This window comes from Hippocampus zosterae, chromosome 2 (genome assembly GCF_025434085.1).
Source record: "Hippocampus zosterae strain Florida chromosome 2, ASM2543408v3, whole genome shotgun sequence".
In the NCBI taxonomy this organism is placed as follows: domain Eukaryota; kingdom Metazoa; phylum Chordata; class Actinopteri; order Syngnathiformes; family Syngnathidae; genus Hippocampus; species Hippocampus zosterae.
Genome location: NC_067452.1, coordinates 9,321,990 through 9,335,539, shown reverse-complemented (window position 1 = coordinate 9,335,539; position 13,550 = coordinate 9,321,990). Strand labels below are relative to the sequence as shown.

The 13,550-nt window shown below is 46.2% G+C and overlaps 13 non-coding genes across 13 annotated transcripts; all 13 read left to right on the top strand.

Moving 5' to 3' along the window:
* Positions 1-1,016: 1,016 nt before the first annotated feature.
* trnak-cuu (transfer RNA lysine (anticodon CUU)) lies at positions 1,017-1,089 on the top strand. Its single transcript has one exon. It is a non-coding gene; the product is annotated as a tRNA-Lys (tRNA).
* A 677-nt stretch (positions 1,090-1,766) lies between these two features.
* trnak-cuu (transfer RNA lysine (anticodon CUU)) lies at positions 1,767-1,839 on the top strand. The gene has a single exon. It is a non-coding gene; the product is annotated as a tRNA-Lys (tRNA).
* Positions 1,840-3,396: 1,557 nt separating this feature from the next.
* trnak-cuu (transfer RNA lysine (anticodon CUU)) lies at positions 3,397-3,469 on the top strand. Its single transcript has one exon. It is a non-coding gene; the product is annotated as a tRNA-Lys (tRNA).
* A 677-nt stretch (positions 3,470-4,146) lies between these two features.
* trnak-cuu (transfer RNA lysine (anticodon CUU)) lies at positions 4,147-4,219 on the top strand. The gene has a single exon. It is a non-coding gene; the product is annotated as a tRNA-Lys (tRNA).
* Positions 4,220-4,521: 302 nt separating this feature from the next.
* Positions 4,522-4,594, top strand: trnak-cuu (transfer RNA lysine (anticodon CUU)). The gene has a single exon. It is a non-coding gene; the product is annotated as a tRNA-Lys (tRNA).
* A 1,052-nt stretch (positions 4,595-5,646) lies between these two features.
* Positions 5,647-5,719, top strand: trnak-cuu (transfer RNA lysine (anticodon CUU)). Its single transcript has one exon. It is a non-coding gene; the product is annotated as a tRNA-Lys (tRNA).
* Positions 5,720-6,756: 1,037 nt separating this feature from the next.
* Positions 6,757-6,829, top strand: trnak-cuu (transfer RNA lysine (anticodon CUU)). Its single transcript has one exon. It is a non-coding gene; the product is annotated as a tRNA-Lys (tRNA).
* A 1,052-nt stretch (positions 6,830-7,881) lies between these two features.
* Positions 7,882-7,954, top strand: trnak-cuu (transfer RNA lysine (anticodon CUU)). The gene has a single exon. It is a non-coding gene; the product is annotated as a tRNA-Lys (tRNA).
* Positions 7,955-8,631: 677 nt separating this feature from the next.
* trnak-cuu (transfer RNA lysine (anticodon CUU)) lies at positions 8,632-8,704 on the top strand. Its single transcript has one exon. It is a non-coding gene; the product is annotated as a tRNA-Lys (tRNA).
* A 1,557-nt stretch (positions 8,705-10,261) lies between these two features.
* Positions 10,262-10,334, top strand: trnak-cuu (transfer RNA lysine (anticodon CUU)). Its single transcript has one exon. It is a non-coding gene; the product is annotated as a tRNA-Lys (tRNA).
* Positions 10,335-10,636: 302 nt separating this feature from the next.
* trnak-cuu (transfer RNA lysine (anticodon CUU)) lies at positions 10,637-10,709 on the top strand. Its single transcript has one exon. It is a non-coding gene; the product is annotated as a tRNA-Lys (tRNA).
* A 1,052-nt stretch (positions 10,710-11,761) lies between these two features.
* On the top strand, positions 11,762-11,834 carry trnak-cuu (transfer RNA lysine (anticodon CUU)). Its single transcript has one exon. It is a non-coding gene; the product is annotated as a tRNA-Lys (tRNA).
* A 1,053-nt stretch (positions 11,835-12,887) lies between these two features.
* On the top strand, positions 12,888-12,960 carry trnak-cuu (transfer RNA lysine (anticodon CUU)). The gene has a single exon. It is a non-coding gene; the product is annotated as a tRNA-Lys (tRNA).
* The last annotated feature ends 590 nt before the right edge of the window (positions 12,961-13,550 follow it).

The window sequence follows — 13,550 nt, the reverse complement described above, 5'->3', positions numbered from 1 at the left end:
TTGGTAACCTTGACCATCATCCAGCGACCAGGACCACCCCACCAGTCCATGTTGGTGCCGAAAACACCCTCACACTAAAAAATAGACTGAACCAGATGCTTTGATTTCACAGCCTTTCACACAATCTAGTTTCCATAAGAACCTCCAAAACTGGCAGCGAAAGGGCCCTGCTTCATCAATGATTTTTCGTTTTGGTTCCTTTTCTCAAAGGACATTGGAATGACAGCACCCAGAGTGACGAATCGCATCGTTGACGATCAATGTTGACTGAAAAAGCTTAGTCGGTAGAGCATGAGACTCTTAATCTCAGGGTCGTGGGTTCAAGCCACACGTTGGGCGGTTACTGTTTTCTGTACTTAGTTGGTAACCTTGACCATCATCCAGCGACCAGGACCACCCCACCAGTCCATGTTGGTGCAGAAAACACCCTCACACTAAAAAATAGACTGAATCAGATACTTTGACTTCACAGCCATTCACACAATCTACTTTCCATAAGAACCTCCAAAACTGGCAGCGAAAGGGCCCTGCTTCATCAATGATTTTTCGTTTTGGTTCCTTTTCTCAAAGGACATTGGAATGACAGCACCCAGAGTGACGAATCGCATCGTTGACGATCAATGTTAAAATTTAGCAAGTCAGCCCGGCTAGCTCAGACGGTAGAGCATGAGACTCTTAATCTCAGGGTCGTGGGTTCGACCCCCACGTTGGGCGGTCACTGCTTTCGATACTTTGTTGGTAACCTTGACCATCATCCAGCGACCAGGACCACCTCACCGGTCCATGTTGGTGCCGAGAACAACCTCACACTAAAAAATAGACTGAATCAGATGCTTTGACTTCACAGCCATTCAAACAATCTGTTTTCCATAACAACCTCCAAAACTGGCAGCGAAACAGGCTGACTTCATCAATGATTTTTCGTTTTGGTTCCTTTTCTGAAAGGACATTGAAATGACAGCACCCAGAGTGAGGAATCGCATCGTTGACAAGCAATGTTAAAATTTAGAAAGTCAGCCCGGCTAGCTCAGTCGGTAGAGCATGAGACTCTTAATCTCAGGGTCGTGGGTTCGAGCCCCACGTTGGGCGGTTACTGCTTTCAATACTTTGTTGGTAACCTTGACAATCATCCAGCGACCAGGACCACCCCACCAGTCCATGTTGGTGCAGAAAACACCCTCACACTAAAAAATAGACTGAATCAGATACTTTGACTTCACAGCCATTCACACAATCTACTTTCCATAAGAACCTCCAAAACTGGCAGCGAAAAGGCGCTGCTTCATCAATGATTTTTCGTTTTGGTTCCTTTTCTCAAAGGACATTGGAATGACAGCACCCAGAGTGACGAATCGCATCGTTGACGATCAATGTTAAAATTTAGCAGGTCAGCCAGGCTAGCTCAGACGGTAGAGCATGAGACTCTTAATCTCAGGGTCGTGGGTTCGACCCCCACGTTGGGCGGTCACTGCTTTCGATACTTTGTTGGTAACCTTGACCATCATCCAGCGACCAGGACCACCTCACCGGTCCATGTTGGTGCCGAGAACAACCTCACACTAAAAAATAGACTGAATCAGATGCTTTGATTTCACAGCCATTCAAACAGTCTGTTTTCCATAACAACCTCCAAAACTGGCAGCGAAACAGGCTGACTTCATCAATGATTTTTCGTTTTGGTTCCTTTTCTGAAAGGACATTGAAATGACAGCACCCAGAGTGAGGAATCGCATCGTTGACAAGCAATGTTAAAATTTAGAAAGTCAGCCCGGCTAGCTCAGTCGGTAGAGCATGAGACTCTTAATCTCAGGGTCGTGGGTTCGAGCCCCACGTTGGGCGGTTACTGCTTTCAATACTGTGTTGGCAACCTTGACCATCATCCAGCGACCAGGACCACCCCACCAGTCCATGTTGGTGCCGACACCACCTTCACACTCAAAAATAGACTGAACCAGATGCTTTGACTTCACAGCCTTTCACACAATCTACTTTCCACAAGAACCTCCAAAACTGGCAGCGAAAGGGCCTTGCTTCATCAATGATTTTTCGTTTCGGTTCCTTTTCTCAAAGGACATTGGAATGACAGCACCCAGAGTGAGGAATTGCATCGTTGACGAGCAATGTTAAAATCTAGTACAGTGCACTCCGCTTAATAGAACACCATTGGGCCGAAGCGCTTCTGTTCTACTAAGCGGGGTTTCTATTAACCGGAGACACTTTATTAGGTACACCTTCAGACACGTCGACGACCAAGTTATGCACGCAGAAAAACCCCTGCTGACGAGTTAGAGATATTTCGACTGTGGACGTCCATATCTTTAATCAAACAACAAAACAACAACTTTAATCAACTTCAGTCAAACATCTCAAATCACGAGAAAAATTTCGTTACTTTTGTCTGGAAACAGGAGTCCGTAATTTTGCGGTTGACTTCCCTCTCAATGCGCAGGATAAGAGGGAAGTCCTGGAAACCGCGGGCGTACCTTCTGAGAATCCGGCAATGCATCGTATCGTCTGAGTATGTCCTTCTTATCCGCAGGTGATAGCCCTCGTCTCTTGAATGAAGTTGAAGCCATTGTGACGTGCGTGTGTCTATGTGTGGAGTGACGCGTGCTACCTGTAACTGTATACGGCTAGAACTACCGCGTTTTCTCGCGATAGTGGTACAGTATCGCGATAGCTACACTTCGTCTCTCTCTCGTCTCTTGAATGAAGTTGAAGCCATTGTGACGTGCGTGTGTCTATGTGTGGAGTGACGCGTGCTACCTGTTACTGTATACGGCTAGAACTACCGCGTTTTCTCGCGATAGTGGTACAGTATCGCGATAGCTACACTTCGAAAACCACTAGTTTACAATGTTCATTGCTTACGGCCTGTTCTATTAAGCGGAGATCTGTTCTACTAAGCGGAGTATCTTCTTAGGAAATTGCATTAGGCAAATCTGTTCCAGAGCCTTTTGCTCTATTAAGCGGTTTACTCTATTAACCGGTGTTCTATTAAGCGGAGTGCGCTGTAAATCAGCCCGGCTAGCTCAGTTGGTAGAGCATGAGACTCTTAATCTCAGGGTCGTGTGTTCGAGCTCCACGTAGGGCGGTTACTGCTTTCGATACTTTGTTGGTAACCTTGACCATCATCCAGCGACCAGGACCACCCCACCAGTCCATGTTGGTGCCGAGAACAACCTCACACTAAAAAATAGACTGAATCAGATGCTTTGACTTCACAGCCATTCAAACAATCTGTTTTCCATAACAACCTCCAAAACTGGCAGCGAAACAGGCTGACTTCATCAATCATTTTTCGTTTTGGTTCCTTTTCTCACAGGACATTGAAATGACAGCACCCAGAGTGAGGAATCGCATCGTTGACGAGCAATGTTAAATTTTAGAAAGTCAGCCCGGCTAGCTCAGTTGGTAGAGCATGAGACTCTTAATCTCAGGGTCGTGGGTTCGACCCCCACGTTGGGCGGTTACTGCTTTCAATACTTTGTTGGGAACATTGACCATCATCCAGCGACCAGGACCACCCCACCAGTCCATGTTGGTGCAGAAAACACCCTCACACTGAAAAATAGACTGAATCAGATACTTTGACTTCACAGCCATTCACACAATCTACTTTCCATAAGAACCTCCAAAACTGGCAGCGAAAGGGCCCTCCTTCATCAGTGATTTTTCGTTTTGGTTCCTTTTCTCAAAGGACATTGGAATGACAGCACCCAGAGTGAGGAATCGCATCGTTGACGAGCAATGTTAAAATTTAGAAAGTCAGCCCGGCTAGCTCAGTCGGTAGAGCATGAGACTCTTAATCTCAGGATCGTGGGTTCGAGCACCACGTTTTGCGGTTAGTGCTTTCGATACTTTGTTGGTAACCTTGACCATCATCCAGCGACCAGGACCACCCCACCAGTCCATGTTGGTGCAGAAAACACCCTCACACTAAAAAATAGACTGAATCAGATACTTTGACTTCACAGCCATTCACACAATCTACTTTCCATAAGAACCTTCAAAACTGGCAGTGAAACGGCCCTGCTTCATCAATGATTTTTCGTTTTGGTTCCTTTTCTCAAAGGACATTGGAATGACTGCACCCAGAGTGACGAATCGCATCGTTGACGATCAATGTTAAAATTTAGAAAGTCAGCCCGGCTAGCTCAGTTGGTAGAGCATGAGACTCTTAATCTCAGGGTCGTGGGTTCGACCCCCACGTTGGGCGGTCACTGCTTTCGATACTTTGTTGGTAACCTTGACCATAATCCAGCGAACAGGACCACCCCACCAGTCCATGTTGGTGCAGAAAACACCCTCACACTAAAAAATAGACTGAATCAGATACTTTGACTTCACAGCCATTCACACAATCTACTTTCCATAAGAACCTCCAAAACTGGCAGCGAAAGGTCCCTGCTTCATCAATGATTTTTCGTTTTGGTTCCTTTTCTCAAAGGACATTGGAATGACAGCACCCAGAGTGACGAATCGCATCGTTGACGATCAATGTTAAAATTTAGAAAGTCAGCCCGGCTAGCTCAGTCGGTAGAGCATGAGACTCTTAATCTCAGGGTCGTGGGTTCGACCCCCACGTTGGGCGGTCACTGCTTTCGATACTTTGTTGGTAACCTTGACCATCATCCAGCGACCAGGACCACCCCACCAGTCCATGTTGGTGCCGAGAACAACCTCACACTAAAAAATAGACTGAATCAGATGCTTTGACTTCACAGCCATTCAAACAATCTGTTTTCCATAACAACCTCCAAAACTGGCAGCGAAACAGGCTGACTTCATCAATGATTTTTCGTTTTGGTTACTTTTCTCACAGGACATTGAAATGACAGCACCCAGAGTGAGGAATCGCATCGTTGACAAGCAATGTTAAAATTTAGAAAGTCAGCCCGGCTAGCTCAGTCGGTGGAGCATGAGACTCTTAATCTCAGGCTCGTGGGTTCAAGCCCCAAGTTGGGCGGTTACTGCTTTCAATACTTTGTTGGTAACCTTGACCATCATCCAGCGACCAGGACCACCCCACCAGTCCATGTTGGTGCAGAGAACACCCTCACACTAAAAAATAGACTGAATCAGATACTTTGACGTCACAGCCATTCAAACAATCTATTTTTCCATAACAACCTCCAAAACTGGCAGCGAAAGGGCCCTGCTTCATCAGTGATTTTGCGTTTTGGTTCCTTTTCTCAAAGGACATTGGAATGACAGCACCCAGAGTGAGGAATCGCATCGTTGACGAGCAATGTTAAAATTTAGAAAGTCAGCCCGGCTAGCTCAGTCGGTAGAGCATGAGACTCTTAATCTCAGGATCGTGGGTTCGAGCACCACGTTTTGCGGTTAGTGCTTTCGATACTTTGTTGGTAACCTTGACCATCATCCAGCGACCAGGACCACCCCACCAGTCCATGTTGGTGCAGAAAACACCCTCACACTAAAAAATAGACTGAATCAGATACTTTGACTTCACAGCCATTCACACAATCTACTTTCCATAAGAACCTTCAAAACTGGCAGTGAAACGGCCCTGCTTCATCAATGATTTTTCGTTTTGGTTCCTTTTCTCAAAGGACATTGGAATGACTGCACCCAGAGTGACGAATCGCATCGTTGACGATCAATGTTAAAATTTAGAATTCAGCCCGGCTAGCTCAGTTGGTAGAGCATGAGACTCTTAATCTCAGGGTCGTGGGTTCGACCCCCACGTTGGGCGGTCACTGCTTTCGATACTTTGTTGGTAACCTTGACCATAATCCAGCGAACAGGACCACCCCACCGGTCCATGTTGGTGCCGAGAACAACTTCACACTAAAAAATAGACTGAATCAGATGCTTTGACTTCACAGCCATTCAAACAATCTACTTTCCATAACAACCTCCAAAACTGGCACCGAAACAGGCTGGCTTCATCACTGATTTTTCGTTTTGGTTCCTTTTCTCACAGGACATTGAATGACAGAACCCAGAGTGTGGAATCGCACAGTTGATGAGCAATGTTAAAATCTAGTAAAACCAGCCCGGCTAGCTCAGTTGGTAGAGCATGAGACTCTTAATCTCAGGGTCGTGGGTTCGAGCCCCACTTTGGGCGGTTACTGCTTTCAATACTTTGTTGGTAACCTTGACCATCATCCAGCGACCAGGACCACCCCACCAGTCCATGTTGGTGCCGAAAACACCCTCACACTAAAAAATAGACTGAACCAGATGCTTTGATTTCACAGCCTTTCACAAAATCTAGTTTCCATAAGAACCTCCAAAACTGGCAGCGAAAGGGCCCTGCTTCATCAATGATTTTTCGTTTTGGTTCCTTTTCTCAAAGGACATTGGAATGACAGCACCCAGAGTGACGAATCGCATCGTTGACGATCAATGTTGACTGAAAAAGCTTAGTCGGTAGAGCATGAGACTCTTAATCTCAGGGTCGTGGGTTCAAGCCACACGTTGGGCGGTTACTGTTTTCTGTACTTAGTTGGTAACCTTGACCATCATCCAGCGACCAGGACCACCCCACCAGTCCATGTTGGTGCAGAAAACACCCTCACACTAAAAAATAGACTGAATCAGATACTTTGACTTCACAGCCATTCACACAATCTACTTTCCATAAGAACCTCCAAAACTGGCAGCGAAAGGTCCCTGCTTCATCAATGATTTTTCGTTTTGGTTCCTTTTCTCAAAGGACATTGGAATGACAGCACCCAGAGTGACGAATCGCATCGTTGACGATCAATGTTAAAATTTAGAAAGTCAGCCCGGCTAGCTCAGTTGGTAGAGCATGAGACTCTTAATCTCAGGGTTGTGGGTTCGATCCCCACGTTGGGCGGTTACTGCTTTCAATACTGTGTTGGTAACCTTGACCATCATCCAGCGACCAGGACCACCCCACCAGTCCATGTTGGTGCAGAAAACACCCTCACACTAAAAAATAGACTGAATCAGATACTTTGACTTCACAGCCATTCACACAATCTACTTTCCATAACAACCTCCAAAACTGGCAGCGAAACAGGCTGACTTCATCAATGATTTTTCGTTTTGGTTACTTTTCTCACAGGACATTGAAATGACAGCACCCAGAGTGAGGAATCGCATCGTTGACAAGCAATGTTAAAATTTAGAAAGTAAGCCCGGCTAGCTCAGTCGGTAGAGCATGAGACTCTTAATCTCAGGCTCGTGGGTTCGAGCCCCACGTTGGGCGGTTACTGCTTTTAATACTTTGTTGGTAACCTTGACAATCATCCAGCGACCAGGACCACCCCACCAGTCCATGTTGGTGCAGAAAACACCCTCACACTAAAAAATAGACTGAATCAGATACTTTGACTTCACAGCCATTCACACAATCTACTTTCCATAAGAACCTCCAAAACTGGCAGCGAAAGGGCCCTGCTTCATCAATGATTTTTCGTTTTGGTTCCTTTTCTCAAAGGACATTGGAATGACAGCACCCAGAGTGACGAATCGCATCGTTGACGATCAATGTTAAAATTTAGCAAGTCAGCCCGGCTAGCTCAGACGGTAGAGCATGAGACTCTTAATCTCAGGGTCGTGGGTTCGACCCCCACGTTGGGCGGTCACTGCTTTCGATACTTTGTTGGTAACCTTGACCATCATCCAGCGACCAGGACCACCTCACCGGTCCATGTTGGTGCCGAGAACAACCTCACACTAAAAAATAGACTGAATCAGATGCTTTGACTTCACAGCCATTCAAACAATCTGTTTTCCATAACAACCTCCAAAACTGGCAGCGAAACAGGCTGACTTCATCAATGATTTTTCGTTTTGGTTCCTTTTCTGAAAGGACATTGAAATGACAGCACCCAGAGTGAGGAATCGCATCGTTGACAAGCAATGTTAAAATTTAGAAAGTCAGCCCGGCTAGCTCAGTCGGTAGAGCATGAGACTCTTAATCTCAGGGTCGTGGGTTCGAGCCCCACGTTGGGCGGTTACTGCTTTCAATACTTTGTTGGTAACCTTGACAATCATCCAGCGACCAGGACCACCCCACCAGTCCATGTTGGTGCAGAAAACACCCTCACACTAAAAAATAGACTGAATCAGATACTTTGACTTCACAGCCATTCACACAATCTACTTTCCATAAGAACCTCCAAAACTGGCAGCGAAAGGGCGCTGCTTCATCAATGATTTTTCGTTTTGGTTCCTTTTCTCAAAGGACATTGGAATGACAGCACCCAGAGTGACGAATCGCATCGTTGACGATCAATGTTAAAATTTAGCAGGTCAGCCAGGCTAGCTCAGACGGTAGAGCATGAGACTCTTAATCTCAGGGTCGTGGGTTCGACCCCCACGTTGGGCGGTCACTGCTTTCGATACTTTGTTGGTAACCTTGACCATCATCCAGCGACCAGGACCACCTCACCGGTCCATGTTGGTGCCGAGAACAACCTCACACTAAAAAATAGACTGAATCAGATGCTTTGATTTCACAGCCATTCAAACAGTCTGTTTTCCATAACAACCTCCAAAACTGGCAGCGAAACAGGCTGACTTCATCAATGATTTTTCGTTTTGGTTCCTTTTCTGAAAGGACATTGAAATGACAGCACCCAGAGTGAGGAATCGCATCGTTGACAAGCAATGTTAAAATTTAGAAAGTCAGCCCGGCTAGCTCAGTCGGTAGAGCATGAGACTCTTAATCTCAGGGTTGTGGGTTCGAGCCCCACGTTGGGCGGTTACTGCTTTCAATACTGTGTTGGCAACCTTGACCATCATCCAGCGACCAGGACCACCCCACCAGTCCATGTTGGTGCCGACACCACCTTCACACTCAAAAATAGACTGAACCAGATGCTTTGACTTCACAGCCTTTCACACAATCTACTTTCCACAAGAACCTCCAAAACTGGCAGCGAAAGGGCCTTGCTTCATCAATGATTTTTCGTTTTGGTTCCTTTTCTCAAAGGACATTGGAATGACAGCACCCAGAGTGAGGAATTGCATCGTTGACGAGCAATGTTAAAATCTAGTACAGTGCACTCCGCTTAATAGAACACCATTGGGCCGAAGCGCTTCTGTTCTACTAAGCGGGGTTTCTATTAACCGGAGACACTTTATTAGGTACACCTTCAGACACGTCGACGACCAAGTTATGCACGCAGAAAAACCCCTGCTGACGAGTTAGAGATATTTCGACTGTGGACGTCCATATCTTTAATCAAACAACAAAACAACAACTTTAATCAACTTCAGTCAAACATCTCAAATCACGAGAAAAATTTCGTTACTTTTGTCTGGAAACAGGAGTCCGTAATTTTGCGGTTGACTTCCCTCTCAATGCGCAGGATAAGAGGGAAGTCCTGGAAACCGCGGGCGTACCTTCTGAGAATCCGGCAATGCATCGTATCGTCTGAGTATGTCCTTCTTATCCGCAGGTGATAGCCCTCGTCTCTTGAATGAAGTTGAAGCCATTGTGACGTGCGTGTGTCTATGTGTGGAGTGACGCGTGCTACCTGTAACTGTATACGGCTAGAACTACCGCGTTTTCTCGCGATAGTGGTACAGTATCGCGATAGCTACACTTCGTCTCTCTCTCGTCTCTTGAATGAAGTTGAAGCCATTGTGACGTGCGTGTGTCTATGTGTGGAGTGACGCGTGCTACCTGTTACTGTATACGGCTAGAACTACCGCGTTTTCTCGCGATAGTGGTACAGTATCGCGATAGCTACACTTCGAAAACCACTAGTTTACAATGTTCATTGCTTACGGCCTGTTCTATTAAGCGGAGATCTGTTCTACTAAGCGGAGTATCTTCTTAGGAAATTGCATTAGGCAAATCTGTTCCAGAGCCTTTTGCTCTATTAAGCGGTTTACTCTATTAACCGGTGTTCTATTAAGCGGAGTGCGCTGTAAATCAGCCCGGCTAGCTCAGTTGGTAGAGCATGAGACTCTTAATCTCAGGGTCGTGGGTTCGAGCTCCACGTAGGGCGGTTACTGCTTTCGATACTTTGTTGGTAACCTTGACCATCATCCAGCGACCAGGACCACCCCACCAGTCCATGTTGGTGCCGAGAACAACCTCACACTAAAAAATAGACTGAATCAGATGCTTTGACTTCACAGCCATTCAAACAATCTGTTTTCCATAACAACCTCCAAAACTGGCAGCGAAACAGGCTGACTTCATCAATCATTTTTCGTTTTGGTTCCTTTTCTCACAGGACATTGAAATGACAGCACCCAGAGTGAGGAATCGCATCGTTGACGAGCAATGTTAAATTTTAGAAAGTCAGCCCGGCTAGCTCAGTTGGTAGAGCATGAGACTCTTAATCTCAGGGTCGTGGGTTCGACCCCCACGTTGGGCGGTTACTGCTTTCAATACTTTGTTGGGAACATTGACCATCATCCAGCGACCAGGACCACCCCACCAGTCCATGTTGGTGCAGAAAACACCCTCACACTGAAAAATAGACTGAATCAGATACTTTGACTTCACAGCCATTCACACAATCTACTTTCCATAAGAACCTCCAAAACTGGCAGCGAAAGGGCCCTCCTTCATCAATGATTTTTCGTTTTGGTTCCTTTTCTCAAAGGACATTGGAATCACAGCAACCAGAGTGAGGAATCGCATCGTTGACAAGCAATGTTAAAATTTAGGAAGTCAGCCCGGCTAGCTCAGTCGGTAGAGCATGAGACTCTTAATCTCAGGGTCGTGGGTTCGAACCCCACGTTGGGTGGTTACTGCTTTCAATACTGTGTTGGTAACCTTGACCATCATCCAGCGACCAGGACCACCCCACCAGTCCATGTTGGTGCAAAAAACACCCTCACACTAAAAAATAGACTGAATCAGATACTTTGACTTCACAGCCATTCACACAATCTACTTTCCATAACAACCTCCAAAACTGGCAGCAAAACAGGCTGACTTCATCAATGATTTTTCGTTTTGGTTACTTTTCTCACAGGACATTGAAATGACAGCACCCAGAGTGAGGAATCGCATCGTTGACAAGCAATGTTAAGATTTAGGAAGTCAGCCCGGCTAGCTCAGTCGGTAGAGCATGAGACTCTTAATCTCAGGCTCGTGGGTTCGAGCCCCACGTTGGGCGGTTACTGCTTTCAATACTTTGTTGGTAACCTTGACAGTCATCCAGCGACCAGGACCACCCCACCGGTCCATGTTGGTGCAGAAAACACCCTCACACTAAAAAATAGACTGAATCAGATACTTTGACTTCACAGCCATTCACACAATCTACTTTCCATAAGAACCTCCAAAACTGGCAGCGAAAGGGCCCTGCTTCATCAATGATTTTTCGTTTTGGTTCCTTTTCTCAAAGGACATTGGAATGACAGCACCCAGAGTGACGAATCGCATCGTTGACGATCAATGTTAAAATTTAGCAAGTCAGCCCGGCTATCTCAGACGGTAGAGCATGAGACTCTTAATCTCAGGGTCGTGGGTTCGACCCCCACGTTGGGCGGTCACTGCTTTCGATACTTTGTTGGTAACCTTGACCATCATCCAGCGACCAGGACCACCCCACCGGTCCATGTTGGTGCCGAGAGCAACCTCACACTAAAAAATACACTGAATCAGATGCTTTGACTTCACAGCCATTCAAACAATCTGTTTTCCATAACAACCTCCAAAACTGGCAGCGAAACAGGCTGACTTCATCAATGATTTTTCGTTTTGGTTCCTTTTCTGACAGGACATTGGAATGACAGCACCCAGAGTGACGAATCGCATCGTTGACGATCAATGTTAAAATTTAGAAAGTCAGCCCGGCTAGCTCAGTCGGTAGAGCATGAGACTCTTAATCTCAGGGTCGTGGGTTCGACCCCCACGTTGGGCGGTCACTGCTTTCGATACTTTGTTGGTAACCTTGACCATCATCCAGCGACCAGGACCACCCCACCGGTCCATGTTGGTGCCGAGAACAACCTCACACTAAAAAATAGACTGAATCAGATGCTTTGACTTCACAGCCATTCAAACAATCTGTTTTCCATAACAACCTCCAAAACTGGCAGCGAAACAGGCTGACTTCATCAAAGATTTTTCGTTTTGGTTAGTTTTCTCACAGGACATTGAAATGACAGCACCCAGAGTGAGGAATCGCATCGTTGACAAGCAATGTTAAAATTTAGAAAGTCAGCCCGGCTAGCTCAGTCGGTAGAGCATGAGACTCTTAATCTCAGGCTCGTGGGTTCGAGCCCCACGTTGGGCGGTTACTGCTTTCAATACTTTGTTGGTAACCTTGACCATCATCCAGCGACCAGGACCACCCCACCAGTCCATGTTGGTGCAGAGAACACCCTCACACTAAAAAATAGACTGAATCAGATACTTTGACGTCACAGCCATTCAAACAATCTATTTTTCCATAACAACCTCCAAAACTGGCAGCGAAAGGGCCCTGCTTCATCAATGATTTTGCGTTTTGGTTCCTTTTCTCAAAGGACATTGGAATGACAGCACCCAGAGTGAGGAATCGCATCGTTGACGAGCAATGTTAAAATTTCGAAAGTCAGCCCGGCTAGCTCAGTCGGTAGAGCATGAGACTCTTAATCTCAGGATCGTGGGTTCGAGCACCACGTTGGGCGGTTAGTGCTTTCGATACTTTGTTGGTAACCTTGACCATCATCCAGCGACCAGGACCACCCCACCAGTCCATGTTGGTGCAGAAAACACCCTCACACTAAAAAATAGACTGAATCAGATACTTTGACTTCACAGCCATTCACACAATCTACTTTCCATAAGAACCTTCAAAACTGGCAGTGAAACGGCCCTGCTTCATCAATGATTTTTCGTTTTGGTTCCTTTTCTCAAAGGACATTGGAATGACTGCACCCAGAGTGACGAATCGCATCGTTGACGATCAATGTTAAAATTTAGAAAGTCAGCCCGGCTAGCTCAGTTGGTAGAGCATGAGACTCTTAATCTCAGGGTCGTGGGTTCGACCCCCACGTTGGGCGGTCACTGCTTTCGATACTTTGTTGGTAACCTTGACCATCATACAGCGAACAGGACCACCCCACCGGTCCATGTTGGTGCCGAGAACAACTTCACACTAAAAAATAGACTGAATCAGATGCTTTGACTTCACAGCCATTCAAACAATCTACTTTCCATAACAACCTCCAAAACTGGCACCGAAACAGGCTGGCTTCATCAATGATTTTTCGTTTTGGTTCCTTTTCTCACAGGACATTGAATGACGGAACCCAGAGTGTGGAATCGCACAGTTGATGAGCAATGTTAAAATCTAGTAAAACCAGCCCGGCTAGCTCAGTTGGTAGAGCATGAGACTCTTAATCTCAGGGTCATGGGTTCGAGCCCCACTTTGGGCGGTTACTGCTTTCAATACTTTGTTGGTAACCTTGACCATCATCCAGCGACCAGGACCACCCCACCAGTCCATGTTGGTGCCGAAAACACCCTCACACTAAAAAATAGACTGCACCAGATGCTTTGATTTCACAGCCTTTCACACAATCTAGTTTCCATAAGAACCTCCAAAACTGGCAGCGAAAGGGCCCTGCTTCATCAATGATTTTTCGTTTTG